The following is a 14760-nucleotide window of genomic DNA, read 5'->3' as shown; positions in this document are numbered from 1 at the left end:
TTACTAACAGTAATAACGCTATATTTAATAAATTTCAAATTATATTTTTTTTTAGTATAATAGTAAATAAGTAGATTCTACTCAAAAATGTATTTTAATAAGCCAAAATCCTTTATGAATGATTCCCTGTGACTGTAACAATTTTTTAGAATATTTATTTTCTTCATGATAACAACTGTATTAATATAATAGGTTGATGTGTTCATTTTTTAAATAATGAATTAAAAGCTGATATCAAAGTGGAAGTTATAAGCTATTGAATAAACAAGACATGTAAAATAATTAATCAATTGAGTTGATATTATAATACATCGTATTATATACATTTTCTTATAAAATAGGTCATTGTAATTTTTTTTAGGAATTTGTATAGTTTGGACTATTTTAAATTAATAATTTTAGTAATTAGCACCCCGTCAAACACAAATATGCCCTAATATTTATTAACGCCGTTGCGATGTCACTTTATTTAATACTTTAGTACACGTAAAGTTCCATGTACATACCAGTAACATCTTAGCCTCGGTAGGTACATCAGAAAATGACCGTGGGCGGTATTTCGTGATTATAGAAATAATTATGTAATGACTTTTTTTTACCAAAACGTGAAATTTCCATTGCTTTAAAAGTTAATTAACATGTTTTTGCCTTATTATTTATTATAATTTATTTTACTCATTTAATTCAAATGCTGTTATCTAAAATATACTATTGGTATTTCACTAAAGGATAAAATTAAAAGGAAAATTATTTTGGATAGTAATGATTCACATTAATCATTTACAGCAGTGCATAAGGCGAAAAAACAATTTTTCTAACAACTTAAAAATAATTTTTTTTTTCACGTTTTTGAATTTTCGCGCTTCATAATTCACTGCAATCGAGAGCACTGATCTGCAGTATTAGACAGTATTACTATATATAGATAACTTGATCGATTCCTCGATCTGCATAAGGTATTCGATATTTTTTTGAATAATCGATTCTTTACTCGATACTTTGAGTATTCGATTCTTGACGATTCGATACCCTATTCACTGAGAAACTGAGAACTGAGAATTGAATGAGAAAACTTTTTTTTTGATTTCGCGTTGGCAAGATGAGCAAGCACTTAGGTACTTGAAATACACTACACAGTAACAAATTGGAGTCACGCGAAGTGATCCAACGTCGTCAGTCGCCAAACGAGAAAGGAGTCCATGCAGGGTATGGTATCGAGCTAATTTTTTTGGGACTGGACAAGCATCGGAACAAACCTATGGCCGTCTTCAAGCATCTTAACGTGACTTTAAAAGACAAAGATCATTTTGTTTTTAAGTTATTTTTGTTAACTTAGACATTTTTTTACAATGAAAAACAAAAAATCCTCATTCACGGTCAGTTTTGGTTGGATCAAGTTGAATCCATCCGGCTCAGCTCTACGTTTGGTTTGATTGTTTTACTTTCCTACTTATTGTTTATTACGTGTTTATTTGCAGTTACCACATTTGATTGTCGAATTTATCTCACCAAGAGCACAATATTGATTTTATCAGGGGAATCATCTTTCTACTGCTCTTATCCCACTGCAGGACTGACGACAAATCTCAAATCAACAAATTACCTATGACATTGAAAAAAAAAAATTTTTACCCATTTAGGATGTACTTAATGGTCGATCGGACAAATCGTTATTACTTTTTACAAATTTCATGGATTACACTCGCAACGCAATTTCAATCGCAACACTTTCTTCGTTAATGGAACAATACTAGTTTTATTTCGTACAACGGGTGCAAAGTAAAAAAATTTCGTCCGAAAAAGGTGTGTTTTGTAGTTTGTAGGTAATCACTTTGCGTCTTGAGGCGGACAAGTGAGATAAGGGCGCAAAACTCTTTGTACCCACGGTAAGAAAAATAATTAGAATATTTAATTATCTATTTCAAGGCCTTAAATGAATACTGTAAAAAATAGAGAAAAATCTGATTTTTCTAAAATTTTACATATGATAATATTTCAATAAATTTTGCAAAAACAAATTATAAATAAAAAGTGGTCAAAGAAGAAATTATAAAGTTAACAATGAAAACGTAAAATGATAACTACACTTATTTTATTATTTAATTTGTAAACGGGTCTCTGACCCGTATACAAATAAATAAATAAATAAATAAATTTAAAAAAAGCTGTCGCTTTTTTCCCGCTAGTATTAAGATTTTGAGACAGATGTGAGACATACTTCCGATATTATGTAATACATTAAAAAATCATGTGGGGTTATTTTAAATTTTACTGTAACCTTTTCTTACACGTTTGCACCGTAAGTAGTTATTTTACACGTTTTTATGTGTGTGAATTTTTTTCTATAACACGTTAAAAAAGATTCGTTTTAACTCGTTTCAAATGCGCAAATTATAAATTTTTTACTAAATTCGAGTAGAAAATTAAAAATTTTCGCAGTGATTAAACGGTTTTGAGTGCAAGGAAAAGAAAATTTTTTATTTAATACTTTTTGGTGATTGAACGAGCAGCAATATATTATATTTTTTACATGTATTAAACATAATATTATGTGTATTGCTCGGGCTTTACGTTTCAGGCATCCGAAAATAAATTTTTCGAATGTTCGCCGTTTCCAACAACATATAGCAGCATACTTATATATAAAAAAAAAAAAAAAAAATTTTACCGTTACTTACTTTTAGTAAACATAGCTTCACAAAGAGTCGAGAATCAATAAATCGAGGTGTACAACGCGTGCCTTTTTTTGGCACACGGTCGCGGGCGTTCGTACGTAAAAACACACTTATACCTTAACACCTCACCTGTGCGCATGCATAATATAAGAGAAAAGAGGCGCCTTTCGCTGATGCATAATAAAAAAAAAAATAAATAAATACCTGCTCGCTGGCCGGCTCGTTGTCAGGGCTGACTGGCCGATCACCGGATCGGACTGGATCTAACTGGAATCGGCCAGCCGAACGAACGGCTTTATTGCCTTTTTGCCGTGTCCGTATACACACTTACGCGCGTCTCTTTTTAACGCAGAATGTGCGTATGGACGCATCATATCTTACTATTATATTTTCGACTTTTTTCGATAGCCTCTAGGTTTTTTTTTTTTTTTTTAATTTTTTCTGCTTTCATCGACCCACTCATGCTTCATTTCAGCAACGCGGAAGGAGAAGTTGAATCGAGAGTTGAATGGTATAAATTAAAACGCAACGAAGAATAAATAGTATAAAGAAGACAATAACGTAACGAAATTCATTTTTTTTTAATTTCTTGCTGACAAATGTATTACACGTAATTGTTAACATTTAAAAAAATCATATTAGAAATTAGCTATTTTAGGTTTTTTTTTTTTTTTTTTTTTTGCAAGATCATAGAAAAAATATACCAGTAAACAAATATTAACACACTATTTGTGCAGTTAACAAAAAAAGTATACGTGTTCAAACCAAAAATGTAACAATAATAAGGCATTGTTATATGCACTGATTGCAGTACAACGTTTTTTTTAATTATTCATCTGAGATATGCTCCATTGAAAACAAATCCCTCGTCAGAGACTCTCGAGGATTCCAAAGCTATAGAAATTTAATTTTATCAACAGATATTTAACGAGTGATTTTTTTTTTTTTACGAGCAGCTGAAACCAGCCTTTATGACACACAAACGCAAAAGCGTGAGGTATCACAATTTACGCTTTACCTAGTTTTTGTCCAACGCATACGTGTACATTTATAATCAAGGAAAAGTTATAGAGTGATAATTTGATGTACTTAAAAAAAAAAAAAAAAAAAAAAAAAAATTCCCATGCAATTAAACGTTTGGCAAAGTTCGTATCAACACACGTGAAAGCTCGAAAGTACACATTCATCGACAATGGATACTTATTTCAACCGCGTCTTAGCTTTTGAATGCGGTTCAATGCCACCTTTTATTCCTCGGCTTGTACAATAAGCTGAAATCACCTCAGTTCGGCTGAATACGCCTGTAATCACGCAAAGTGACCTCGGCGAGATTCAGGGCCGAAAAAGATGTGTCGCGAGAGATAGTGAAAATAGTAAAGTACAAAGAAAAAAAAGACGACGGCGGTAATAACAAAAACAAGTTGTAATAAAGCAAAAAGCAAAAAAGAGACAGATGGCACCGAAAAAATGAACACGGCATCAAACGCAACGATCATCGGCAAAGTAAAAAGAGAGAGAGAGCTCCGCGGGCGCTTTTAAAGCTTAGCTCTTGAAAACTCGTAAAATCCCACTTGGACGGGCCCCTCCGTACTGTTATATGCGCCTCTCGCTTACGTCGGAGCCAACTCTTTGGTGGCGACTCAAAGTCGAGGTAAAACTTTAAAGGTCTTGCGAAAGTCGGGTCGCGCTTCAAGGAAATTTCATTTGTTTGCTTTTCGAGTCTAGATTTAATGCCGGTAAGGATTTTTGCCACGTTTTTGATGGAGTCATCGTGAACGACACCTCAAACCGACCCGATGAAAATTTTTACATCGAGTTCGTTCACCTGCACGACACGGAAATTCATCGAGGATCCGAGTTATAGTGCAAGGTGCTCGACCACGAGTTGGTGACTCAACGAACGTTTTAAAAACAGCTGTGCACCTTTCGAATTTCAATAAAAAAAAAAACAAAAAAAAAAAAACGCAGTTTCCTCCTTCCACGTGGTGTGAAGTAACATGAAAAACAGCAGGGAGGGGAAAAAAAAATTTCCAAGTTCACCGTTTTGATGTCCAACAATCGCAGCGCTTCGCGTCGAACAACCAACGTCCATAGCTTACCGATCGCGCAAGGCTTCAGAGAGTAAACACGGCGCGCAAAATCGTCCAGACCCGAGCAATTTTCGCTCTAATGGCAGGCAACGATCCACGCCGACTTCCTTCCCTCCCCCGGTTGTTATCGCGCGACATTTGCACCGATCGGGACTATGTAGATTTCGATCTTTACGCTTCTCGATTTCGTATGCGTGCCACGCCACGCGCGCGGTCGAAAGTGTGCCATTGACGCGGGGGAGCCTCGAGGCGGGTCGAATCGCGGGTTTCATCGGAGAAAAAACGACCCTCGGCTCGACGCCACATGGAAACGTGACTTGATTCCGTCCTTTTCCACATTCCGCCATCATCTCCGTTTTGTTTGATTAAAAAAAGAATACGGCTATACATAGTCATTACGGAGCTGCAAAGACTATTTGTCTTGGTTGTACCATTTGCCATTACGTGTATTGCCCCAGGTGACCCGCACATACCCCGATAAGACTGACAAACGCCATTCTAATCATTTTTGTTTTTTTTTTGTTTTTTGAACCCTCATCAATTTGCTGCACACCCACGCACACATCTCTGAGGGTTGAACTCGCGCCTCCGATCCATCTGCAGTCGACTAACGACGTTCCGATTCCATTACCTCCAGAGGGGTAATTAAAACCCGTAATTGGTCAACAGCCGGCCGGGCGAAAGCACAATTGATCCGCTGACAGCCGTCTACATATATGATTCGGAGCTCTTGTGCCTATGGCGGGTTTCAACACTCGATTCGCTTTGTTTGCCTATCCGATTGGACCGTTTGTGGGATGATGGAAGAATTACCTCTCACGCGTTAAGTATATACATGGACAATATTTTTACGGTACAAAATATCATCTCTGCAGTACATTCTTAATATTGAAAAAAATAAACAAAAAAATCCGTAGAGTACACAATGATCGGCCAAACAAACAACGCGTGAGACAATGAAAAAAAAAAAAAAAAAAAAAAAAACATTCGCGCATCCGGATAATTTCGGTTCCGAAGGACTGTCGCGGGCGAATTTCGCAAGGAGGTAAATAATAGAGGCGTCAATTCGTAGCTCGTTCTCGCGGCGCGGACACAATTTATCGTCACGGCGCGCTAATTGCTTCGCTACTTACATGCTGCTCCTCTTTTTTTTTTTTTTTTTTTCCTTCAAACTCTTTTTGCGGGCGTTTTTTTCCAAGAATACGAACACGAGTTTTACACGCTGCACGAATGAATCAATGTAAGATCGCTAAGTAAATAACAATTATAGTTGTAGTTGGGCGGAAGACACGCGCGCATGTTTTACATGGACACGAGGTGCACGCGAATGGAGAAAAAAGATGGTACACCATTTTTATCGTAACCATTGTAAGCACAGCTGTAATTGCTAATTGCTGTTACTTTTTTTTTTTTTTTTTTTTTTTTTTTTTCAAAATCGGTTAACTCTGTAATTGTACGTGATCACCAAGAATATTACTTACTTTTCGCTATTTATAACGCTCAGTTTACTTAATGGAGACGCGCAGTAAGCGCTATGTTTATGCACGTACAATTACGTAGGTACAAAAAGTTGTGTGGAAAAAGGTCCCATCTCGATGTTTGATACAAAAAAACCAAGTATTCTGTTTGGATTGTTTTGGTGCGAACGGAACAATTTTTATACTGAAATAAAAATAGCACTTTCTTCCACTCAGCATGCGATTTGCGTCCAGAAAACAATATATAACATAACTATCCCGCACTTGATAGAACAGAATTCTGAAATAGAAAAAAAAAAGTAATCCCCGGTTTTTCAACAGATTTCGTTGCAAAGCAACGCTCACTTTGTTTGGTTTTTCTTACGATCGTTTGACATATTTTAATTCAAGCAATCAACCTATTCTCACAGCGTGCGCCACATCACGCTCGTTGACTCGAGTAATTTGTTTTTGTATCGGCAAGCGCGTATGAATGAATATGACGTACTTTAATTATTTTTTCGTTAAAATTAAATACATTGACAGTTGATTCCTCCTTTGTTTTTTGATGCACGTGCTCGATTGTCAGACCAAGTTTTCGCGCAACCGATTTTTCCGTTACACTACCGTCCATTAACCATCAAAATGTATTCTTCGAAAATTTCGAGGAGCCAAGTTACGTAATTTGCTTTGTGAATCACTTTGCGTAACGTAAGTATTATACGCTTGGGTGAAAACCCCCCACATTGATGTCACGCGCTTAGACGTCGACAAAAGTCATAAACGATCGCTCCGGAAGTTTTGTTAATTCTATCGTCATCTATGAATTTTAGACGTATACATTGAACCAAGAGCGATTAAAATCTCTTTTTCGGTGTAAAATAAATTTGTATAACGTTTGCGCGTCACCCGTGTGCACGCATTTTTTTTCTCCGAATCTTTTTATTTGCTAACCAAAGCCGCGTCGTCACTGAATCATACTTATCCAAGTCGCCGATCTATCTGTAAGATGCGTCGTTGGGCACATGATGAAGAAGAAAAAATAAAAAAAATAAAAAAAGGACAAATAATGCAATAAAAGGCGTGAAAACTGAATTGATAATCCAATCTATCGATTGAAACCGGCACGGCCAACTAGTATTTTCTCGCGCTTACCGGCTTTATCCAAAGCCGCGATCGCGTAAGCATATGGTATATCTTTATTTTCACATCTCGTTCGTTAGCCTGAAATTTCGTCAATACGTTCAAATGATCTATAAATCACTTTTAAATTGATTGATTTTTTTCACGGCTACAGCGATACACAGTGCCCAAAGATATACAATCTCAAAATTCTAAAATGTTTTTTTGTTACCGATTTCGGTCCCGAATGTGAATTCGATATATTGAAGCTCCAGGTGATCCTAGTAGCTATTTGTATACTTGGTGGGACGAAGCCGTATAATAAAATTCTCGAACCATACGAATAATATTTGCAATTTACCCTCAAGACAAAAACAACATGGGATGATGGTCATATATACACGTTATACCGATTTATTTCGCCACATATCTTTTCAGCTCGTCCGAACAATGAATTGACCCGCTTTGTCAGCCAATGAATAAACAGTAAATCGCATATTACTACATTGTATGCGTGAAAAAAAAGCAACTCGTCGAAATCCCCGGTACGATTCCCGCGCAAGCAAACCGATCCCGAAGTGTCTAGTTCGAGCCGAACCGCCCGTATATTCTCGATGCAAGGGCTGGCATCTTATTCTTTTTTTTTTTTTTTTTTTTTTTTCGTCAAATGCACGAGTCATATGTACATGCTGCAGTTGCAGTGAAGTTTTAATTCTTCCACGCACGTGTGCGTATTTGTGTACATACGGGAAGATCACGAGCAATTCGCTGCTCGCGATATGAAGCGAAGAACGGCAACGAGTGTCGATGCACGAATACGTGTACACGATGCGTGTTTGTGTCTAATGACAATTGAGAAGCGGTGCCGAGAGAGAATTTACGGTTCCTTTGGTCTGGATTATTCTTTCTTCTCTCGGATCAGATGGTTTTCTTCATTCGGACAGTTTTTTTAGTGCCCGTCAGTTATATGCCTTTACATATTGTTGTCGATTGGGAGCGACATAGCTTGTATTTAGAGAAGTGGATCACTTTGTTTCAATAGTACGTGTGTAATAATCGTAGATATTTCTTTCATTATTCAGTTTCATTGATATGTGCTTACTCCATTGTTTCTGATGTATCGTTTTTGATGGTCAGTTTTATCAGCTGCTCAAGCGTTTGTGTTTATCGTTTACACCCATCTCATCTGATATATGGGTGTCGATGGCTGATAAAAAAATACGCAGTGTATTAGGGAGCATGGGTTTTTGTATGTTATAATGCATTATTTATTTTATTTTACTTTTTTCACAGTATTCGTGCGAAAAAAACTTTATACGTTCACAAAAAAAAAAAAAAATTGGTCACGTGCAGAAAAACTTTGTTATTCACGATTTATTCTGATTTTTTGACAAAGTATGATGAAGATGTAAATGATGATGTCAAATTTTTACTGTTTCATTTGATTTTAATATCGAGAGAGTTGCAAAGAGATACAAGTAATCCAACATAATGGATCTACTATAATTTAAGAGCAAAAAATGTCAGAAAGAGATCGAAAAATCGGTAACCAGATTGTTTCTACTGCAGTAGCATAATGTTATGATCAAATCTAAAAAATTTTGGCTAGTTGAGATTTTACAGAGTATAATAAATACACATCGCACGGATATAAAAAAAATAAGTTTCTACAAAAATATCGGTAAGTTTAAGGCTGCGAGCACATACGATTTTCCAACTGACTCTGCGAGCAAATCGGTAACAAAAACACGTACCCATACATAGTACGGAGTCCACGATCGTATACGAGCAAATCAGCTGCAAAACATCAAGATTCGCTTTGTGCATCGATATATGGGGTACAACGTCGCACTATTGCGGCTAGAGGATTTTTTTTTTTTTTTTTTTTTTTTTTTTTAACGAGCTCCATCGTCGTCGTAACAGTGCGTTATCTCCCGAGAACCTTGATCGTCCATCACTGATCTCTTCTTCTTCGCAGATTGCAATCTGCTTCCTGATCTTGATTACTGATTATGTCACACGTGCTCGTGCTGTCACTTTGTGACTTTTTACGATAAACAATAATTGCTACTTATTTGTTATTGTTGTACTTTTTTTTTTTTTCTTTTTATTATGAAAAAATCTATTTGAAAAGGCGATTACATATGAATAACATAATACAGATGTATAATAATGTAAACGTCAACAAGTATCAATTTTCTGTCTAAAAACACTAATGGACACCTATTACGATCACGATAAGCGAGCAAGTGTCAATCAGTTAATTAGCCGTTTCGAAGAGAAAGAATTGTACCGTGTTTACAATAGATATTCATGTAACATCAATCAAGTGAAATATTCTGGAGTGATGACTTTGAAATTGCTTTTTTTTTTTTTTTTTTTTTAAATGAGCTTCAAATATCATTAAATAAAATTTTTGAATTCTATAATAAGATGGAGATAGTATTATTATTAATTTTTTGTTTGGAAAACATAATTATTATAAGTATCTCCTTCTTAAATAGCAGATTTTTTTAAACTGAAAATTAATTATTTAATAAATTCAATACAACGGCGTTAAAATATTCATAAGTATATTATTAACTAGGTTCCACTTTTTCAAGAAACCATCCTGCTAAAGCACTTAGCAGCGTATTAATTTATTGTTAGAACCATACAACTGGCAATCTTCTAACTCGAATAATCTTCGTGTGAATGAAATATCAAATTATTTCGTTGTCTCAAACCACAGATTTCAAGCCGTACTTATCTAAGTGCCGGCATCATTTTATGTACTTTTGCAATTTAGGCGTCATCATAACCGTATTACTGATAAATACACAAAAGATAACATTTCCACAGCGAGCGACAAATTATTGCTATTGTATTTTCGATGATATCGCGTCCAACGATGCTTCACCACTCCGCGGGATTTTCTTCTTTTTATTAATAGATCCGCCAGATTCATTCATAGAACGCTTTAAATGTTTACTCTGTGTCATAATAGCGCATATGACATGCAATGAGATCACTTTTTTTTTCCTTGTGGTTGAGATTCTCGACGAATTGAGTGTATACGTGTGGGATGCGCGATTTCTAAATAATTTTGTTCCATTTCAATTGAGTTCAGGTTTATTTGAGAATTATTATTTATTTCATCATTTATTAATACATCCTTTAAGAATGCAGTTTCATTATTTATTGGAATTTTCTTAAATTAATAACTAAAATCAATTGTCAATAAAAAGTTGTTCCAATTAGGAATTAAATTTAATTGTCTATTCAAATTCGATTTGACTATTTAAAACTACCATGAAACATTTATTCGAAAAGTAATCGGGAGAAGGTGTAATGTTTAGGCCACAATTAAATTGCATTTTTTTATTGAATTTGTGATTAATAATCACATTGAGTTATGTGCGGTTGGATGACTAATTAAATTTTAATTAAATTTACAGTTTGATTGCAAAATTACAAATTTTTTAAAATCCTAGAATTATAATACTGATATACACATCAAATATAATTAATTCTCTGTCGCGTTTCTGTCATTCATCTTAAAAATTTGTTACAGTTACATGATTAAACGGGTGCCAAAAAAGCTATTTGTTGACTTTTTAAAAATTTAATTCATTTGTTGAAAATTATTTTTAGTCCACTCGTAAAAAATCTATCTTGCAATATTTTTCTCACTTTAAAACTGTTACATAACGTACGTTGTCATTGACTGGTCTTTATATTTTGTGCTACTTTTTAAGAATGTCAATGTATACACAAGCGTATAACGGATAATTGAGTTAACATTACTTAAAAATATTTTTAGACCGTACCTTATTTAACTCATTTTAAATTTTACGATGATGAAAATATGAATCTTTTGTATGAATAAGTCGTATGGAATCATCTGCAAAATTTACTGCAGGACGTACTGTGCAAAATTAATTTATTATAATACACTTTTCTAAAAAGAATAATCACAGAAATCTTATACAGTCATAAGTAGTATAAGATAACAAAGTCTCACAGAAAAATGTGACTGTTGTAAAAAAATAAATTACTTATTGAAGAGTAGCTAAGCATTAATAATATGAATGTTTTTAATATTTTACTTGAAATTTAAAATTTTATTTACGTAATTTTTAAATAGGTTTAATAACATTTTTTTGTTTTTCATAATAATAATAATAATAATAATAATAATAATAATAATAATAATAATTATTATTATTATTATTATTATTATTATTATTATAATAATAAAAACAATAATAACACCAATAATAATAATAATAAATTTCAACACTCGTAAGTGTGAGAGCAACCTATAGAAAAACAATAAATTAATGAAAATTCGGGATACATAGCAGATTTGTTAACTTCCGCTTAAACTGTCCGACAGTCGTTGAACTCAAATTGAGAGAAGTATTTCCATGGTTGGAAAATGTTTTTGTTGGAGCCAGTGTATTGGAAAAAAGTGTCAAAGAAGAAGAAACGCTGCCAAAAAGTTGCTTACTCACTTGGCGCAACAGTTGTGGGAGCCTTTGGGAACGGATTATTCTTCCATACGCGGATGTAATAAACATAATCACCAATAGGACCGATGCCAACTCTGGTGTACTATAAATAATGAAGGTACGTGGGATTTTCCATGTTGGTATAAATTATTCGTGGTCACCTGTACTTTTAGTTGAATCATCTCAAGGGAGCTATACGATTTATTTTATAGAGACTATACTTTGGAGTTTAAAAATAAAATATGGTATATGCGCGTATGCTTTCTAAGCTGGGGGTCCACTTGAACTATATGGCTCGAGTATCTTGTCAATTATCACGTGTTTACTAGCAATTGCATGAAAATCTTATAAAATAAATATGATATTGCAATGCATGGAAAGGAAGGGTTCAAAATTTGAATGTTACATCATCCACACAACATCAACATTATTGTATTTTTTTGTTTTTTTTTGTTTTTTGTTTTTTTCAGATATAAGTTGTAAACCAATCAGGATCGTTTTATATTTTTTTTACTTTTAAAATTTTTTTTATTTTCTACAAAGACATGTACAAATATAGAAAAAATACACGGTATTTGTTTCTCACCATGTACCGAAGCAAGTAAAGTCATTTTCTGTACCACAGTGGTGGGCTTCTTTCGTGTGCAACAAATGTATACAAAACGTGATACATGCCTACATGTGCATAAGAACAGTATGCGTCCGCGCGCCAATGGGGATTGCCCGGCCGGCAGAGAACCGCGGGGTTAACTAACTCAATATAAAGTGTCGCCCGGCGAATTCATCCGTATAGACACACGCGATCCAAGAAATGGTTCGAGATGATGATGATGATGATGATGAAGAAGAAAAAAAAAAAAAAAAAACATAAGCCAAGCGCCGGCACGCGCACTCCGCTATAAATGCCCGATTTACCGGCTAAGGCTGCTTAGTGCATGATTTCCCGGCTATGTGGTCGCGCGCTCGCGCCCATTACTTTTTGAACTTTCCTCTCGGTTACCGAATTTTCAAAAATTTTTTTTTTTTTCTTTTAAATTATCTTTAGAAAACTCGAGGTTTCCTGTTGGTGAATTTTACGATTTTTTTTGCCACTTTTTTCAACGACAAATCAATTTCCCTGGGTTTGAGTGTCCAGAAATAAAAAGGAAAAAAAAGGACTCTGACCCCATCGTAAGTTCACGTTCAACAAGTGCACGCTCTGCAGTAGTTGATCAACAGGTGGTTCGCAGCAAGCCAACGGACACAGGGTAAGTTTATAGTATGGTACAGCTGTCACCTTATACTCTGGTAAAATCATGACATGTGTTTACGCGATTAAAAAAATTTTAATAAGTATTAAATCCATCTAATCTGAAATTATCAAGCTCATCGTTTCTTCTCACCAAACACCTTCAATTAAATATGACGTTCATGTCATTGTTGCTCTGTAAATTTTCTTTATTTTCAAAGTGAAAAATACAATTAAGAATAAAAAAAAAAACTACTCAAAAGTAATCATGAAGTTTTAGAATTTAATATAAATTATGTTTTTATTATTAGATGTACATATTTTATTAAAAAATGCAGAAAAATTGTGTAAAACTACAGTTGGAAAAATGTGTAATCGCTTGCCTAACGAACCAATGAAGTTTTACATTAATTATAAATAAAAAATACGATATGCGGTGAAATTTTTTTAAGCTAAAAAACTGTGAATGTAATGTTTTATTAGGGTAGTAATTAATTTAAAATGTTGCAAAATATTTGCGATCCTGTAACAGCCTCACTTTTGGAAAAACCCAAATTTCGAATGGCACATACATCGAGTCAGGTAACCGATCAAATTGTCGAATCGATATCGAACTATGATCTAAACCACGCCGTTCCGTAATCATGTGAGAAAAAAAAAATATTTCAAACTGACATGGGATTGTCCAGTTTACAATTACACGTATACTCGCGCACACGCGCTGTTTGCGTCAGTCGCGTTTCGAGTGAACGATCATAAATTCCTTTCTATTCGCGTGCAATAAAAAATATTAATCAAAAAGACATCCGACTTTATTCGTATGGTTCATAAACTCATTGTACAATACACATGTATATGAGTGCGAATTCATTGTGTGTCTTTGAAGAAATGCTATCGAGGCCACGAAATATAGTAACCGTCGGTATGGCTTCGTTTTTTTGTTCGGTAACATTGAACTTGTTGATATCGTCTAATACTCGGTTTTTAATGGTTTTATCATGTTTCGTAGATAAGTAATAATTGCTTCTTTAATGTAACAAATTAAACAATTAGATTATTTTATCAGGTCAATTTTTGTGGTCGCTTGGAAAATATCAACCAGTTGTTTTTTGAATTTTGACTTGGATGAACAATATCATATTTTTTATAACGATTATTTTGCAAGCATTTATAAAAAAATTACGAGAAATCGAGATAGGTATAAAAATGGCATCATTGTTGCACAACATTTATAAGACGAATTTGTGAATGGATGATCGGTAAATTTTTGTGTATTTAAGTTTGTAGATGAACCTTAAATGACAATAAAGTTGTGACTTTATTTGATCATTGCGATAAGATATTTACAAGGAAGGCGAGAAATCGAGGTACGTAAAAGAATAGGGTCGTCGTTTTACATCATCGCTTACGCACATGTGTATACAATTAATTGGTGAATGAATTGAATAATCGGTGAATTCGGCGAATTCATTTGATATTGAAGTTTACGAGAATGACGAGAAAGTTGTGATTTTATTTGATTACCGAGATAAGATATTCAAAATTCAGAGTCTTGGAATTTCGAGCTCACTATTAATTGTTCAAACACAGATGGTTTTAATTAAAAACAAAAAATTTTAGTGCATTTTGGTTTTATTGCATCGTGCATCATAATGACTTTTGCCTTCATTGTAATCCCACAAAAATATACTAGTG

Source organism: Copidosoma floridanum, unplaced genomic scaffold, assembly GCF_036245765.1.
Source record: "Copidosoma floridanum isolate Cflo_tuat_1 unplaced genomic scaffold, Cflo_Japanese_pri ptg000020l, whole genome shotgun sequence".
Classification (NCBI taxonomy): Eukaryota; Metazoa; Arthropoda; class Insecta; order Hymenoptera; family Encyrtidae; genus Copidosoma; species Copidosoma floridanum.
The sequence above is the reverse complement of the archived record's forward strand: the minus strand, read 5'-3'. Positions refer to the sequence as shown.